Source organism: Macrotis lagotis, chromosome 2, assembly GCF_037893015.1.
Source record: "Macrotis lagotis isolate mMagLag1 chromosome 2, bilby.v1.9.chrom.fasta, whole genome shotgun sequence".
NCBI lineage: Eukaryota > Metazoa > Chordata > Mammalia > Peramelemorphia > Peramelidae > Macrotis > Macrotis lagotis.
Window position 1 is genome coordinate 66,600,565 of NC_133659.1, and position 16,032 is coordinate 66,616,596.

General features: G+C 35.2%; 1 long non-coding RNA gene across 3 annotated transcripts in view; it reads right to left on the reverse strand.

The window, feature by feature from the left end:
* LOC141511039 (uncharacterized) overlaps positions 1-16,032 on the reverse strand; it is a 109,272-nt gene that overhangs the window by 57,711 nt on the left and 35,529 nt on the right. For all 3 annotated transcript variants that reach the window (XR_012475251.1, XR_012475249.1, XR_012475250.1), the window contains exon 2: positions 9,590-9,704. This is a non-coding gene — a long non-coding RNA (uncharacterized LOC141511039). The remainder of the gene's footprint in view (positions 1-9,589; positions 9,705-16,032) is intronic.

The window sequence follows — 16,032 nt, forward strand, 5'->3', positions numbered from 1 at the left end:
AAGGAAGGTGTTGTAAGTGGAACAACAAAGAGGAATTTGAATAGAATAGGAAGTGCATAAAAGGGACTAATACAAAATAAACCTGGAGAGGCAGATGGGTGACATTATGGAGGAATAAAAATGCCAACCTGGCAGATTTTGCAATTTATCTTAGTAACAACAGGCAACCACTGAACATGTTTGAGTGGAGGAATGACATTGTCAGATTTATGTTCTATCTTAACAAATATTGGTTGGATAGGGAGGAAAACTGGAATAGTAGAAGGAGCAATTAGGAGGCAATTATAATAGTCTATGTGACAAAGTTTATGAACCTGAAGTGGAGCAGAAACTGTATGAGTGGAGAGGAGAGGATGGGGACAAGAAAGGTTTCAAAGGTAGAAGTAGTAAGACAATAACTAAAAGTATAGAGGTGTGAAGGATGAGTCACAGATGACTATTAGACATCATACCTGGATGAATCAAATATGTATTTATCTCTATATACATTGGGAAGTTTAGAGAAGAGATAAAGTCAGAGGAAAGTTTGAGTTTCATTTTGGAAATGTTTAGTTTGATATTTCTATAGGACATCTACATGGCAGTTGGTTCTGTAGGACTGGTATTCAAAAGAAAGATTAGAGATAGGTGGATATATAATTCAGGAAACCATCTACATGAAGATGATCTGAAATGGGGTGGCTAGGTGGCACAGTGGATAGAGCACCAGCCTTGGAGTCGGGAGTACCTGAGTTCAAATCCAGCCAGAGACACTTAATAATTACCTAGCTGTGTGGCCTTGGGCAATATTTATAGGCATCAGTGTGATAATCCAATAATGGAAAATGAGAAGAAATGGTTAAACAGATAGGAGAGTGGTGTTATGGAAATGAAAGGAGATTACCACCCAGTGGACTGAACATTGATAATAAGTAAAACTGCAGAGAGGTCAAATAGAATAAGGACTGAGAATTCTTTGGATTTAGCAATTAAGATATTGTTGGTAATATTGGAGAGATTAGCATCAGTTAAGAAGGTAGAAATCAGAACATAAGAGAAGAGGGTAGAAGCTGGAAAAGGGGGAGTCAAGAAAAGAAGAAGAGCCTTTTTAGAAGTTTGGATCTGAAAGAAAGAAGAGATATCAGACTATAGCTTGAGGGACTAAGTGAAAAGTTTTGTTTTCAAAGATGACAGATCACTAGGCATATTAATAGACAACAGGAAAGAAAGCAATGGATAATGAGATGACAGAGAAGGAATGATACAAAGGGCAAGTTCTCACTGAATGAATTACAGTAAAGAAAGGAGATGGGATCAAAAAAACAAGTTGTAGGGTATCTATTCATCAGCAAGTGGAGAAAAGTTCATGATGTTTTGCCAGAAATTGTTTCAATTCTGTCTTCTCCACCCTCACCCCTGCTACTAAAGCCTATTCCTCTAAGAAAACCTTATACTTTTTGTGTATCTTATATTTAACTATATATAGTGCATGTTGTGTCCCCCATTAGAAGGTAAGCTTCTTGAGAGCAAGTACTGTTTTTGCTTTTTCCTTCTCTCTCTTGCACAGCACATACCTGCTTGTTGATTGAATGGTTCCCCTCCCCCTTTTCTCTTTTCAATATTTCAGACTTCAATATATCATCTCCCATTCTCTTCTTCACTACATCTCTGGTGAAGAGGTGGCTCCTCTTAGGAACCCCAACAAATCTATATATTCCCTTTAAATCATCCTTTCCTATCTCTTCGAGGAACCTACATTTTTCAGTCAGCTCTGAGTTTTCATCTTCAAACTTTCCTTACCTACTGATTGCTTGTAAATATTCCCAAATTTCAGAGATTTTAAGGTTTAGAAGAGATTTCAGTGAACAGTGTGTTTAACTCATATCTAAAAAAAAAAATCCCTCTACTCTACTGTACTCAATAGTCATACAAAGTCTGGTTGAAACCTATAATGATTGGGAATACATTACATTCTGAGGAAGGCACTTCCACACTTCCAGGAATTTTTTCCTGATGTTGAAACTAAATTTGCTTCTTGGCAAATTCTATCATTTTCTTCTAGTTTTGTCTTCTTGAACCAAATAAAATAAGTGAATTTTCCCATTCAAACTCTTCAAACTCCTAAATAAAACTTTCAAACATTCCCCTGACCCACCATTCAAGGTCTTTTCTCTCTCCAACCTGAGGTCCTACAATCACTCTTCATATGACATGAACTCAAAGTCTTTGCTATCTTTTGTGTATTCTCTAGATACTTTTCAGCTAGTAAATGTCTTTCCTAAACTGTGGTCCCTAGATGTGATCTGAACAGTGCAAAAAAAAGGAGGAACTATGGCCTTCTTATTCCTGGAAATTATGCTTCTCTTAATACAGCCCAAAATGGTTGACTCATACTGAGTTTGCTGTCAACAGAAGCTCTCAGATTTTTTTTCCCATTCAATTGTTATGAGTCAGATAGATGGTGTGATCAAAATAGTGCATTAGGAAGATGATTTGGGCAGTGAATAGATTATAGATTGGTAAGGTTGGTTGGTTCTTGTCTTCTCTGACTCCAGAGCCCATAGCACTCTTTTCACTCCATTATTCTATGTCTCTTGTATCTACCCCCTTCTTCTCTATCCTTATTCTTATTTTCTCCTATCTTCTTTTCTTAAATTTTATTTTATTTTTAATTTAGGGAATAAAGCAAACATTTTCAAAATAATATAAATTTGAAAAAGATGACTACATTCTAGCCTGCAACTCTATTATGTGTACCTTGCTATTCCTTTTAAATAAATAATAGTTATGTTAATTATTTTTTCTCTCCCTCCCCCCCAGATGGCTATTGTTAAACGTAAAGACAAAAATCAAAACACACAAATACATATATATCAGTATATATGGTGTTGTATTCATTCTATTGATGCTTCTATTTATCAGTTCTTTCTCTGGATGCAGATTGTATCTTCCTTCATAGGTCTTTTGTAATTAATTTGGGTATTTATAATAGTCAAAATGACTGTCACTCAAAGCTATTCTTAAAACAATATTGCTATTGCTGTAGGTAACATTTTCTTGGTTCTATTCATTTCACTCTTCATTATTTCATGCAAGTCTATCCATGTTTTCCTAAGATCATCAAACTCATCATTTCTTAAAGCATAGCAATATTCCATCATGATCAAATACTACAACTTGTTCAGTCATTCCCCAATTGATGGGCATCTCCACAATTTCCACTTCTTTGCTACTACAAAGAGAGCTTCTATAAGTATTTTAGAAACTGTAGAGTTTTTTTTTTTATTTTTCTTTAATCATCTTTGAAAATAAATCAAGTAGGGGTGGCTAGGTGACGCAGTGGATAAAGCACCAGCCCTGGAGTCAGGAGTGCCTGGGTTCAAATCCGATCTCAGACACTTAATAATTACCTAGCTGTGTGGCCTTGGGCAAGCCACTTAACCCCATTTGCCTTGCAAAAAAAAAAAAAAAGAAAGAAATCAGGTAGTAATAGTGCTGAGTCAAAGGTATAGGCAATTTAATAATTCTTTGAGCAAATTCCACATTGTTTTGAAAAATGATTGGATCAGTTTACAATTCCACCTGTAATGAATTAGTGTCACAATTCTCCTCTTTTCTTGCCTAGAATATGTAATAGCCTCCAAACCAAATTTTTTTCTTCTAGTCTATTCTATTGTAATTGTTGTGCAGTCATGTCTGACTCTTCATGACCCCCATTTGGGGTTTTTCTTGGCAAAGATACTGGAGCGGCTTGCCATTTACTTCTGCAACTCATTTTACAAATGAGAAAACTGGCAAACAGGGTTAAATGATTTGACCAGAGTCACACAGCTAGTGAATGTTTAAGGAGGGCACTCTATCCACTGCCCTACCTCATTGCCTTTTCTATCCTTCTACCAATTATAACCAAGCCATATCTATCCATGTGATCTCAGTCAAGTCACTTTTTCCTTTCTCCCTCTATTTTCTCCTCTGGGAAATAAAAGTTACAATTTCTTTATTACCTATCTGAGGATTTTTCTGAGAATCAAATAAATTAATATGAGTACAGATTTTTCAAGCATTTTCTTCCCCTACTATATTTTTTACAGTCCAGTGGCTCTGACCTCCCTGCAGTTCCTCACTCAAGATGCTTCATCTATTCCCTCTCTGCTTTTGCACTGGTTGTTTTACTGTCTGTGCCTTGAATTCTCTGCCTTTTCATCCAAGTCTCTTGACTTTCCTGGCTTTCTTCCAGTAATTCTTCTACAAAAGTCTTTCCCAGGGGTCCTTTCCATAGAAGTGCCTTCTATTTTTAATTTTAATTATTGTGTTTATTTCTTATCATCTAACCTTATTTATTTTTATTGATTTATTGACTATTTTATTGATTCATTTATCTGTTGATTGAGTTTATTGATTTATTATTATTGATATTTCTTTATTATCCTATTTATTATTTTCATTTTTTATCTTATTGCTATTTCATTTATTTGATTATTTATTGCTATTTATTTCATTTCTTATTATATTATTTATTATATATTATTTATTCTTTATGATTAAATTTGTTATTTTTTATTTATCCTGTTTTTGATCTTGTACCTAGAAAATTACTTTCATGTTGTTTCTTCTCTTAGAAGGAGAGCTCCTTCCTCGAAGGCAGGAACCATTTTGGCAACACTTTATATCCTCAAGACTAAGCATAGTGCCTAGTATATAATAGCCACTTAATAAATGCTTTTTAATGATTCTTATGCCCAAGTTTATAGCTTTCTAAGATAAAAGTCATCTATCTATTCTCTACCCTAGAGTTATGCTTCCCACTGGCTCTTCCAGACCTTTCGAACAAGCAAAAAATGTGTTCTAAAGATGGAGTCTGATAACAGCTATGGCAGAAAGTTAAGATTCTCGGGGAGTGCTTATAAAAATAATAATTCTTATCATTCCTATTTTTAACCGCTGCTTCTCAAGAAGGAGTTACTCTTTCTCAGACCAACTCTGTGTGTGATCCTGGGCAAGTCACTTAATCTCTACCTCAGTTTCCTCATCTGTAAAATGAGAAAATTAATAGCATTTATCTCCCAGATTTATTTTGATGATCAAACCAGAGAATCTAGGTAAAGCACAAGTCTTAAAGAGTTATATAAATTCTAGTTATTATTGTTGTTATTATATTATTAGAAAAATAAAACTACAAATGGCATAAAAATGATTAATGTCTTACATATGGTAATTCTTACTTTGTAGTAAAGCTTGGTAGCACTCCTTCCAATCTGTGATAAAGTAGCCATTAATGGGGCTGGATGGTTTCCAACAAAGCAGCTGCTAAGGAAAAAGGAAGGCCAAATTTGGAGGCCTTTCCACCCCGCCCCAACAGAAGATTATAATCTTTGAGGGAAGGAACTATTCTTGTGCTTAACAGTGTCTGACACTTAGTAGGTGTATAATAAATACTGATGACCTATTAACTTGACTATTTCATCTTAATTTTTGTATATTTGATTGCACATAGTAGAATATAGAATGGCAAGTTCAAGCTCTTTTTTTATTTTATTTTTAAGGCAATGCGCTTAAGTGACTTGCCCAAGGTCACATAGCTAGGCAATTATTAAGTGTTTGAGGTCACATTTGAACTCAGTTCTCCTGACTCCAGGGCTGGTGTTCTATCCACTGCACCACCTAGCTGCCCCACACCCAAAATTCTTGACTAGAAGATCCCCTAATTCCAAATCCTATGCTTTTTCCACTCTACCACATCCACACATACAGAATAAAGTTGCTAAGGAAACCTATTTGACTGTATTCAGGAGAAGGCAATTCTTTTGATACTGAAAACCGAAATGATAGCCCATTCACTATTTCACAGTCCCATTGTTTTTTATTCCCTTTTCACTAAAAACTCGTTTCTATTTTTTTTTTTTTACTTCACTGCCTCAATGAATTTATGGAGTCATCAATGTGGGTTATTTCCAACAGTACAGGTGACAACCCAGCCATGCCATCTCATCCTGTGTGACTTTTCTATGTTCCTCTATAGATCCTCCACAGGGTTCCAGTTAATGAGTTCAAGACCTTTGTTTAGGTATTTTTGTATTTCTAAGATACCAATAGAGCACTCAAACTCCTTCATTCTCACCATATGACTGGCCTGCTTCCTTTTTCTGATCATACATTTCCCCTATTATGTCACTTATACCACTTTTTTAAACACAGTTCATCGCTGGAAATATAGGGTTTCCCCCTCCCCCCAACAAAGTTTTAGTCTTGTTTTAACCTACAAAAGCTATTAAAATGTCATGTTGGTTATTCCCAAGGAATAGCTTGAGGAATAATAAGCTCTGAAAGATTAAACTGCACTAAGACTTTTTTGGGATACCCTGCTTGTTACTGTTCGTTGCCTTAAAGGTCACTTTGTTGTCTCAGCAATTGTTGATTGCATCATTGCACTGAGGAAAAAACATTAATGATGGGAAAATTGATTCTTGTGCCAGCAAACTACTTGGAATTGGTCAAATCGTTGTGCAATTTCCCAAACACAATCTACCACTCTCTTCTATTCAATTACAACCCTAATTAATTGTGCATGTACTGATCCATGGTAGGGGGTCTAGTTTTCCAACAATTAATTTCCAAGTCCTTGTGTCAATTATATATAAATTAGAGGCTGGGAAACAAGACATTGTGGTCATTTTGTTTTGAGTAAATGTCTTTTTTCTATAGTTATTTTGTAAGTTTTTCTCTCACAACTGTCCTTTTCTTCCCCCTTTCAATTTACAAAACTGTTGACATACAAAGATCATTCTCTAACATAGGAGCTTGTTACACTAAACTTTTCAATAAATGCTAATAAATGTATTAATATTATGGAGCTATTGCTATTGTATGTAACAGCCCAATGGAATAATGTGGAAAGGCATTTTTGCTGACATTTGTGCTTCTCTTAAAAAATGTTTTGCTATGAGATGCTTCTCCTGGAAGGTTATTTTTAACCTTTAAGAGATCAAAGAAATAAACTAAGGAGAAAATTCCCAAAAGAAGGAAAAAAAGATGAGGCGAAATGTCTTATTTTAACTCATAAACAGAAATTTATAAAGTTTATAAAGAGGTTGTAAGAGGTTGAATGTTTACAATGCTTACTGGAGAGACATTTCCTATGGTGGTTGAATAGAAGGGGAAAAAAGCTGAAATTTCCCAACAACCTAAAAGACTAAATATGACTCTCATCTGGAGACAAAACATAAAGAATTTAAGAGACTTTAGTCAATAAATCGAGTGAACTGAATGGTGAAATTGGGTTTCTATTGCTAAAATTAGTTTTAGGTAACTTCAGCTGTGATTTTTTTGTTCAGTTAAAATATTGTAAGTTAAGTACAAAATATTGCATCTTTGCTTCATTATCAATTTTTTGATTAATATACTATGAGAATTATTGGGAAAAGAAGCTTTTGTAACTTAATAAATAATATCCATGAATTGGAGCAGTATTATAAGTTCATTAAATAACTGACAAATTATATAATAAAATAACTATACTCACTGATTGATTTAGATAAGTCATGATAAAAGTAATAAACATTGAATCAAGAGTTGGGATGAAGAGTGACATGGATAGATATTATGAATATTACTAAAAACATTCTCATGGGTTCATTATTCACCTGTAATCCTAGTTATATAGAAGGAAAAGACATTTTTCTTTGTTTTGAATTAATTTCTACCCCCAATCTCAAATTCTGGGATCAAGAACATAAAAATCTCTTCCTAAATAGCCTTAGAGTTAGTATTTGCCCAAAACGAACAGTAAAAAATAAATAAATTAAACTCCCAAAATGCCACTTGAATGGAGGGACAAATATCTTTTCTGACTATCCACACCTTCTTCCATTGATTGAAGAGAAACAGGAAGCAGGGAAACAAGGAAAGTAGAGTCAATGCTACTAGCTTTCCCAAGAACCATATATGGAAGCCAGGATGGGGGAAATGCTGTTCACTGTATCTGATTATCCTACTCAACATTCATCTACTGTTTTGTCCCAATATGCTCTCAGTTACACTGGCCAGTCCTCCTCAAGTCTCACCCATAGCATGTCAGCAATATGATTACTAACTCAATGGAAATTAATCATCACTGTCATCTTCTGATAGCTGGCCAGCATGTGATAGCCAGGGACTATTGCCCTGCTTCCTACTTGGTTAGCCAATATAGAGAACAGAACAACCAACCCTCTGCACATAGCAACTTTGGTTTCTCCTACTAATTGTCTCTTTGAGTCATCAAAATTCAGAAGTATCTGTAGCTACTAAAGCAGGTGTGTCTAATCTGTACGAGGCCCTCAGAGCCCATTCATGTGACATTATTACATTTTATTATTTTCATTGGTAATATAGATTACATTACAGTCATAAATAAATATTAAGTTCTATGTGCAGCCCTTGACAATTGTTTTGCTGGACAATGAGCCCCCCCCCACAAAAAGCTAAAAGATTGGATACCTATGAAAGCAATCTGTGATTTTAGAGCTTTTCTTCTCCTCCTACATCACAGTGGCAAAGTCTGAATTTTCTCAATATTTTGTTTTATTTCACTCCTCTCTTTGAGGATTCACCAAGATGAGTCAAGAAAGGTTCATACATCAGTGGTGTCAAATTCTTAAAGAAATTGCTCCCTAAAAGCTAAAAATTGACTTAGAAACCCACAAATTAACATTATTTAGGTTTTGCTGTATTTTCATTTGTTTACTTAAACATTTCCTGATTACATTTTAGTCAAAATTCTGAGAAGTGGTGTCCCAATTATATTTTAATCTGGTTCAAATCTATTGGGAGTTTTGTAGCCACATGAGGTCAAAAGAATTGAGTCTCACACTTTCAAGTTAAATGAAATCACTTCAAAGGCAAGTAGAAACCTGTAAGAGACTGTTGAGGCTCACAGAGAGGTCATTGCATGGCTGACCTAATTTCCCTTTTGCCCAGGTTCACCCTTGGCCTAATCTTCTGGGTCAGCTCTTTGGATCTTGTTATCTGTTCCACCTGTTTGGCACCTCCTGGAGCATCGTGTTTAACCCTAAGCTGGTGATAGATCACTGTGTGAGAAGTACTAAGCCTGAGGAAATAAACTTTATCATCTTAGGTCCACTAGCTGGGCAGCATTTGTTTGATTTACTAATTGGAGAACACCACTGAACTGGCAGTGAACCAGGGACTAAGAGGATATTTAAGCTCTGGCATTTGGTAAATTTGTTCAATCTTTGTCTCTCGCCTCTTCAACTTTGTCTGAGACAAGTATTAGTTATGAGTAAATGATAAGTTAGCCAGCAAGGCAAGTAACAGAAATCAAATCATAAATATCTTTAAAACACAAATAGATGAATATATAATTTATTCTAAAGGCAAAGGGCAGTAAATGAATAATTTTAATTAAGCAATTTATACAGTACTTGAGGAAAACCATTTAAACTTAATGTTTCTTTGACTTTGGTTAAGTCACTACCTCTTAGGTTTCAATTTCTTTAGCAGTAAGATAAAGGAGTTGGACTAAATGACCTCTGAGGTCTTTTTGAACTCTAGACAGGGATATATATATATATATAATGAAGGGTCTACAGGTGAGGCAGAGCTCAGGTGTTACCTGTGAAAAGAAGTCATGGCAGACTCCTTATTGGGCCAGAGTTGGAGGCTTAAGTCATGGCAGGATGTAAGAGAGCAGACGGGTCCTTTCATGCACTTTCATCTACTTGCTGAGACTAGAACAAGAAAAAATGTGATTGTGAACCAGAAGGTCAAGGTCAAGGCAGGAAGAACTTTCCAAGAATAGAATTTTCAATGAATAACAGGTTCTTCTATTTTTAACAAATGAATTTCTCTTTTACAGTGGCTCTATTTGGTCACTTGATATTACTTAAACAGGTTCAGTCAGATGCTACAAAAACAAGATATGAGAATATTTCCATGATGACAGGCTACTAGGTACCATTAGGAAGAGTGTAAAGACTGCCATTCCTCAGTCTTCTCCCACCTGCCACACACACACACACATACACACACACATATGAGCACACAAGCTTCCTTTACTATATTGTAGATTTAGATCAGGAAAGCTAGGTGGAGGCAGTCAGGAAGACCTGATTTCAAATCTGGTCTCAGATACTGAGTAGTTATGTGATTCTTAGACAAATCATTTAACCCTATTTACCTCAGTTTCCTCATCTGTAAAATGAGTTAGAGAAGGAAATGGCAAATCACTTCAGTATCCTTGCCCCAAAAAAAAAAACCCAAATGGAATCACTGAGTTGGGTGTGACTCAACAATAACTACGAACTTAGATCAGATCCTTCTCCTTTAGTTTTTTTCTCCAGGCTGAAGATATTCTCTTCCTGTAGCTCTTCAAATCATGACTCACTTTATTAATTTTTCCTGGGCCTACTTTCTACAGCAACATATTAAACCTTAGGTCATCTTTGTTTAGATAAGTTTAAATTTCAATCGATTTAACTCTCACTTTATTTTATCCATAATAAGTTTATTCATATTTTTATATCCTAGTTTTTAAATAAAACTAGTCCTTAATGCATAGGCTTCACAAATCAGAGTAGGATGAGAGTTTCTCTTAAATCTTGCTTTATCTACAATAAATATATCTGCATTTTTCTATCCTAACTTTTAAATAAAACTAACCCTTAATACATAGGTTTCACAAATCAGAGTTGGATGAGGGTTTCTTTTTTAGAAGTTGTATGCTTTAATGCAGTGATTTCTTTTTGTTTTTAGGTGATTCTCACAGTTGGATTTGGAAATGGATTAAGTTGAGGTCTTTACTTAGTAAAGTACCTACCCAGGCTACCCGTTTCGCTTTTGGATAGTTCCAATTATTTGAAGGTTTTTTCCCCTTTATATCATACCTAAATCTTCATCTCTATATCTTCCAGGATAACTCAAATCTCACTCTAAATCTTCTTTTCTCTGAGCTAAACATAATCAGTTTCTTTAATCAGTCTTCACATGACATGACTATGAGGACCTTCATCCTAGTGGTTAACCTCTTCCAGATATTCTCCTGTATCTTTCCTAAAATATAAGCTCCCAGAATTGAATATAATATTCTAGAAATGATCTGACAATAGCATCTAATCAGTATGAGGATCATTTTCCCCTACTTACAGGAACTCACTTTCCCTATAACCTCTAGTTCATCTTTGTTCTAGACTGTCTCTTACTCTCCACAAAGGAAAGATCCCAACTCTTTTGGCTACCTTCCCTCTTCATCTATGCCTGTTCCTTGTTGCTTTTTAATTTTTTTTAGATTTTTTTTTTGCAAGGCAATGGGGTTAAGTAGGTAATTATTAAGTGTCTGAGGCCATATTTGAACTCAGGTACTCCTGACTCCAGGGCCGGTACTCTATCCACTGCACCACCTAGCCACCCTGCTTCTTGATTTTTGATGGTAAGGTTACCACCTTACCATCAAGTCTGGGCATAGGGGAAATAACTGAAGGTCATGGTCAAGTGGATTACCTTCCAAATTCTATGCTTGCTAATTTTCTTCATTCACCTTTAAGTCTTATCAATGTGGAACTCACTTTCCTACTTCTCCTTGCATCTGCTTCTGGATGCAAATCAAACAAAAGAAATTGATGACCCCGCATCAGAAAGTAATCTGAAATCTTATATGGTAAAAGAGGAAACTTGGATTTGTGTCCTACATTATTTTTTTCAACTCCCAGGCAAACCTATGGTCATACACTAAATTTTAGGCATAAGGTTTACCCTTCTCTAAGCCTCAATTTTCTCAATAGTAAAACAAAGCTTTAAGCTTCTAAATTGCCTTCCTGCCCTAAATGCTATGAAAATCAGTGTCTTGTTATTTGATCTAATCAGTTCTTCAGGAAAAGAGGAAAAAACAATGATCTTTCAATCTTTCCAAAGAAAGAGCAAGAGAAAAATAGCAGTGATTAAGCAGCCTGAGTAGCCCCAACAACTTGCCTAAACCTTCCTTCCTCTCTCTTGCCTGCTCCAATCCCCTACAATTTCTTTTTTTTCTTTGTTTTTGTAATTTTTTTGAATTCAGAAAAGCAAAATATCAACAGGGAACAATAGTGTATTTCCACATAAACAGCAACATAGTGTCTAAGAAATGTCCTTTTTGTAGAGTCAGAAGACCTAGAATCAAAATCTCGTTCCATTATTTGCTACCAGTGTAACATTCTTCAGAGGTAGCTAGGTGGTGCAGTATATAGAACATAGGGTGTGGAGTCAAGAAGATCTGAGTTCAAATTTGAATTCAAGACCCTAACTATATGACCCAGGGTCAAGTCATTTAATGCTATTTGCCTCAGTTTCCTTATCCCTAAAGTGAACTGGAGAAGGAAATGGCAAATCACTCCCAATATTTTTGCTAAGAAAATCCCAAATGAAGATACAAAGAGTTGGACATAACTGAAACAATTGTACAATAAAATACTTAGAATATTCTAAATTTATCTGTTGTGACAACTCCATCATAGATATTTTGTGCAGATTCAGACTTTATTTGAGTGTATAGATCATGCTACCTCCTCTCCCCAAATTTTGACTTTATCTCTAAAACCAATCTAAGTTCATAGAGGCAGATTTTCACCTTATCTTGACTGATTCAGGGTTCTCCCTCACATCCAGACATTTCCAAACCTTGATTCTGTGTAATATCTCCCCTGAAATTCTTTCTAGCTCCTTGTAATGTGAAGTTTTTCCTCCATTGGAATGTAATTTCCTTAAGGGCAAGAATATTGTCTTGCTTGCTTCTAATTGTATGCTCAACACTTAGCAAGGGTCTGGTCCATACAAATATATATGGAACAAAGCCAAATTTATAAAAATAAAAGTCATTCCACACTTGGTAATTGGTCAAAGAATATGACCAGCTTTTAGAAGAACTATCAAAACTATCAAGTTCATAAAAAATGCTCTAAATCATTAATAATTAAAATAACTCTGAGGGGTCCCACCTTACACCTATCAGATTGGGTAACACAAAGAAAAGTAAAATCACTGAGAAATTATTTCTCTCATATCAATAACTAATTATTGAATTAGGACCAAAATATTGTCCTTATTAATCCAGAAATCAACCATTGTGACAAATCTCTGAGACTTATCCAACTAGGATAGCTGAGATCTTTGGGGTTTTTGGTTTGGTTTTGATTTGGTTTGGTTTATGGCAAAGAATTCGGTTGTTATTTGCCCAGTCACACACCTCGGAAATGTTAAATGTCTGAGAGGCTGGATTTGAATTCAGGTCCTCCTAACTCCATAGTCAGTACTGGATCCACTGTGCCACCCAGCTACCCCAGGACATCTAGGAATCTACCTCAGGATAGCTGGAAATCTAATTGAAGACTCTAAAAGAATCTAAGTTTAGGCTAATGGGTGCATTCTTACTCATTGAGTTTGCTAAGACCAGTCTGGGAAAATGTTGCTCCTCCCTTTTGTTAGACAGGTGATATGGAAATTTAAAAAAAAAGTCTCTTTGACCAAGATTTGGGTGATCCAAGTTACATTCCCATTCCCCAAGATCCTCATTGGAATACAATCCACCTTCTCATTGTAACATTCATTCTTTCATTATTACCCAAAGTTGATTGCCACCTTCAAGAACACCTATTCCTTGAAGTATAAATAATCTGTGAGCCCACTGCCATAAAGGGTCTTTGGCCTAAGAGAGACAGCTAAATGACCATCCTCTCATTAATAAACATAATGATATCATTGATAAAATTATTAAAGTACCCAGAAACTACCATATTTCCCCATGTATAAAATGCATCTTTTTTGAAAAATTCAGAGTCTAAAAACTCAGAGTGTCTTATACATTGGTTGTAGATTGTTTTACTTGCATTTCTCACTTTTTTGCACTTATTGTCTTTGAGCTTATTGTTTCACATTTATTAGCAGTATATTAGGTTACATTTTGCCACATTCTACCCAGAAATAGCTCAGAAAAGATTTTCATACAGTGATGAATTCAAGTTCAAAGTGATCCAGTTTGCAAAAATGAATGGAAATCATGCTGCTGAACATCAGTTTGGCCCTCTTCCAACTGAGAAAACAATCCAAGACTGGCAACAGGAAGAAGAAAACCGACTGAAAATGTCCTGGCAGAAGGCCATGATAGGCAAGGCAGTGAAAAGGCCTGAGTTAGAGAGGGAATGAAGAGATGGATTGAAGAGCAAAGGGCAATTGGAATTCCTGTGTCCACAAAGATGGTTCAGTATGAGGCAAGAATAACTGCTGATGAAGAAGTGACTGATTTCAAAGGAGGACACACTGGTGCTTCAGATTCATGAAATGGAATGGATTAAGCATGCATCCACGCACCAGATTTGCCTGAAAACTATGAGCAAAAGACCTTTGAATTTCATAATAAATAAAATTTGAGTTCAATAAGTTTATGTAATACATTTTTTTCAAATTTCAGACCCGCAAATTAAGATGCATCTTATACATAGGGAAATAACAGTATGTCTCTCAAACTTTTTAAATATCATGTGACAAATCCTGTAGAGTATTTGTAAAAATAAGGACCCTGCTTTGATATTGGTGGAATTCTGAAATAAACAACCATTCTAGAGAACAATTTGAAATCACATCCAAAGAGCTATAAAACTGCATACTTTTTGACCAACAATTCCAGCACTGAGTCTGTATCCCAACAAGATCAAAGAAAAAAGGAAACAACTCTTATGTATTAAAAATATTTATTGGAGCTCTTTTTGTTATGGAAAAGAATAGTAAATTGAAGAGATGCTCATCATTTGGGGAATAGTTATAAAATAGTTATAAATATAATATATAATATGATATAAATATAAAATAGTTATAAAAATTGTGGTATATGATTACAGTGAAATACTATTGTTCTATAAGAAATGAATAGAGGATGAGTTCCAAAAAATATGGAAAGACTTTTATAAAGTCATACAAAGTGAAGTGAGCAGAATCAGAACTTTTTAAATAGTAACAGCAATATTTCAATGATGATCAACTGTGAAAGATTTACCTATTCTGATCAATATATTGATCCACCACAATTCCAAAAGACCTTTGACCAAAAATGCCATCCACCTCCAGAGAAAGAACTTATGAATTCTGAGTGTAAAGTACAGTATATTTTTTCACTTAAATTGTCTTCCTTTTTTATGCAACATTCTTCCTACAACCTATCTTTCTCCTTTCCAATTCAACATACATATTGCCACTCATCTAATCTTCTTTATGAAGATAACTATGAAGCACAGTAGACAGAGTACTGAACTGGAGTCAGGGAGATGCAATTTCAAATTCTGCTTCTGGTACATACTGTGTGACTGAGCTGTGTGACACTTAACTTTGGTATGCCTCAGTTTCTTCAACCACAAAATAGCACCTACCCCTTCTCATGGTTATTATGAGGATCAAATGAGCAAATACTTAGCAGACAGTATATACTTAATGGAAGCATGACTTCTCCCTTTTCTGAAATGTACTATTCTGATCATGTAACACCCCTGCTCAAAAACCATCCAGGTTTCCTCATTATCTACCAAAGAGAAGAAATTGTTTCCCCAGTTATTCAGCTGCTTTCATTATCTAGTTCCAAATTAACTTTTCCAGTATTATGCAATACTTCCCTTAAACAAATTCCTGAAGAGGTGTCTGAAGATTTATCAGGGTCACTTTCACTTCGTCAAAGAAGAAAATGAGGTTTTATAGTAGGTTCAAGAACACTATGAAACCAGTTTTACTCAGCCTTGCTTGTGGAAAGGAGGAAAAAGATGAAGAACAAGAACAAGAAGAATAATGAGGAAAAGAATAATAAGAAGGAAGGGAAGAAACTATTCTAGAGCACCTATTATGAGCCAGTCATTGTGATAAGCATTATACAAATATCTTCACAGCAAGCCTGGAGACCGAGATAAATAAAAATTAAGTAACTTCCCCCAGGTCCCACAACTAAGAAGTGTCCCTAGGTCCAGTGATCTATTCACTGTACCACCCAGCTTCCTCAGAAAAAGAAGAAAAAGAGGGAAGAGAAAATAGTCAAGTCAACAAACATGTATT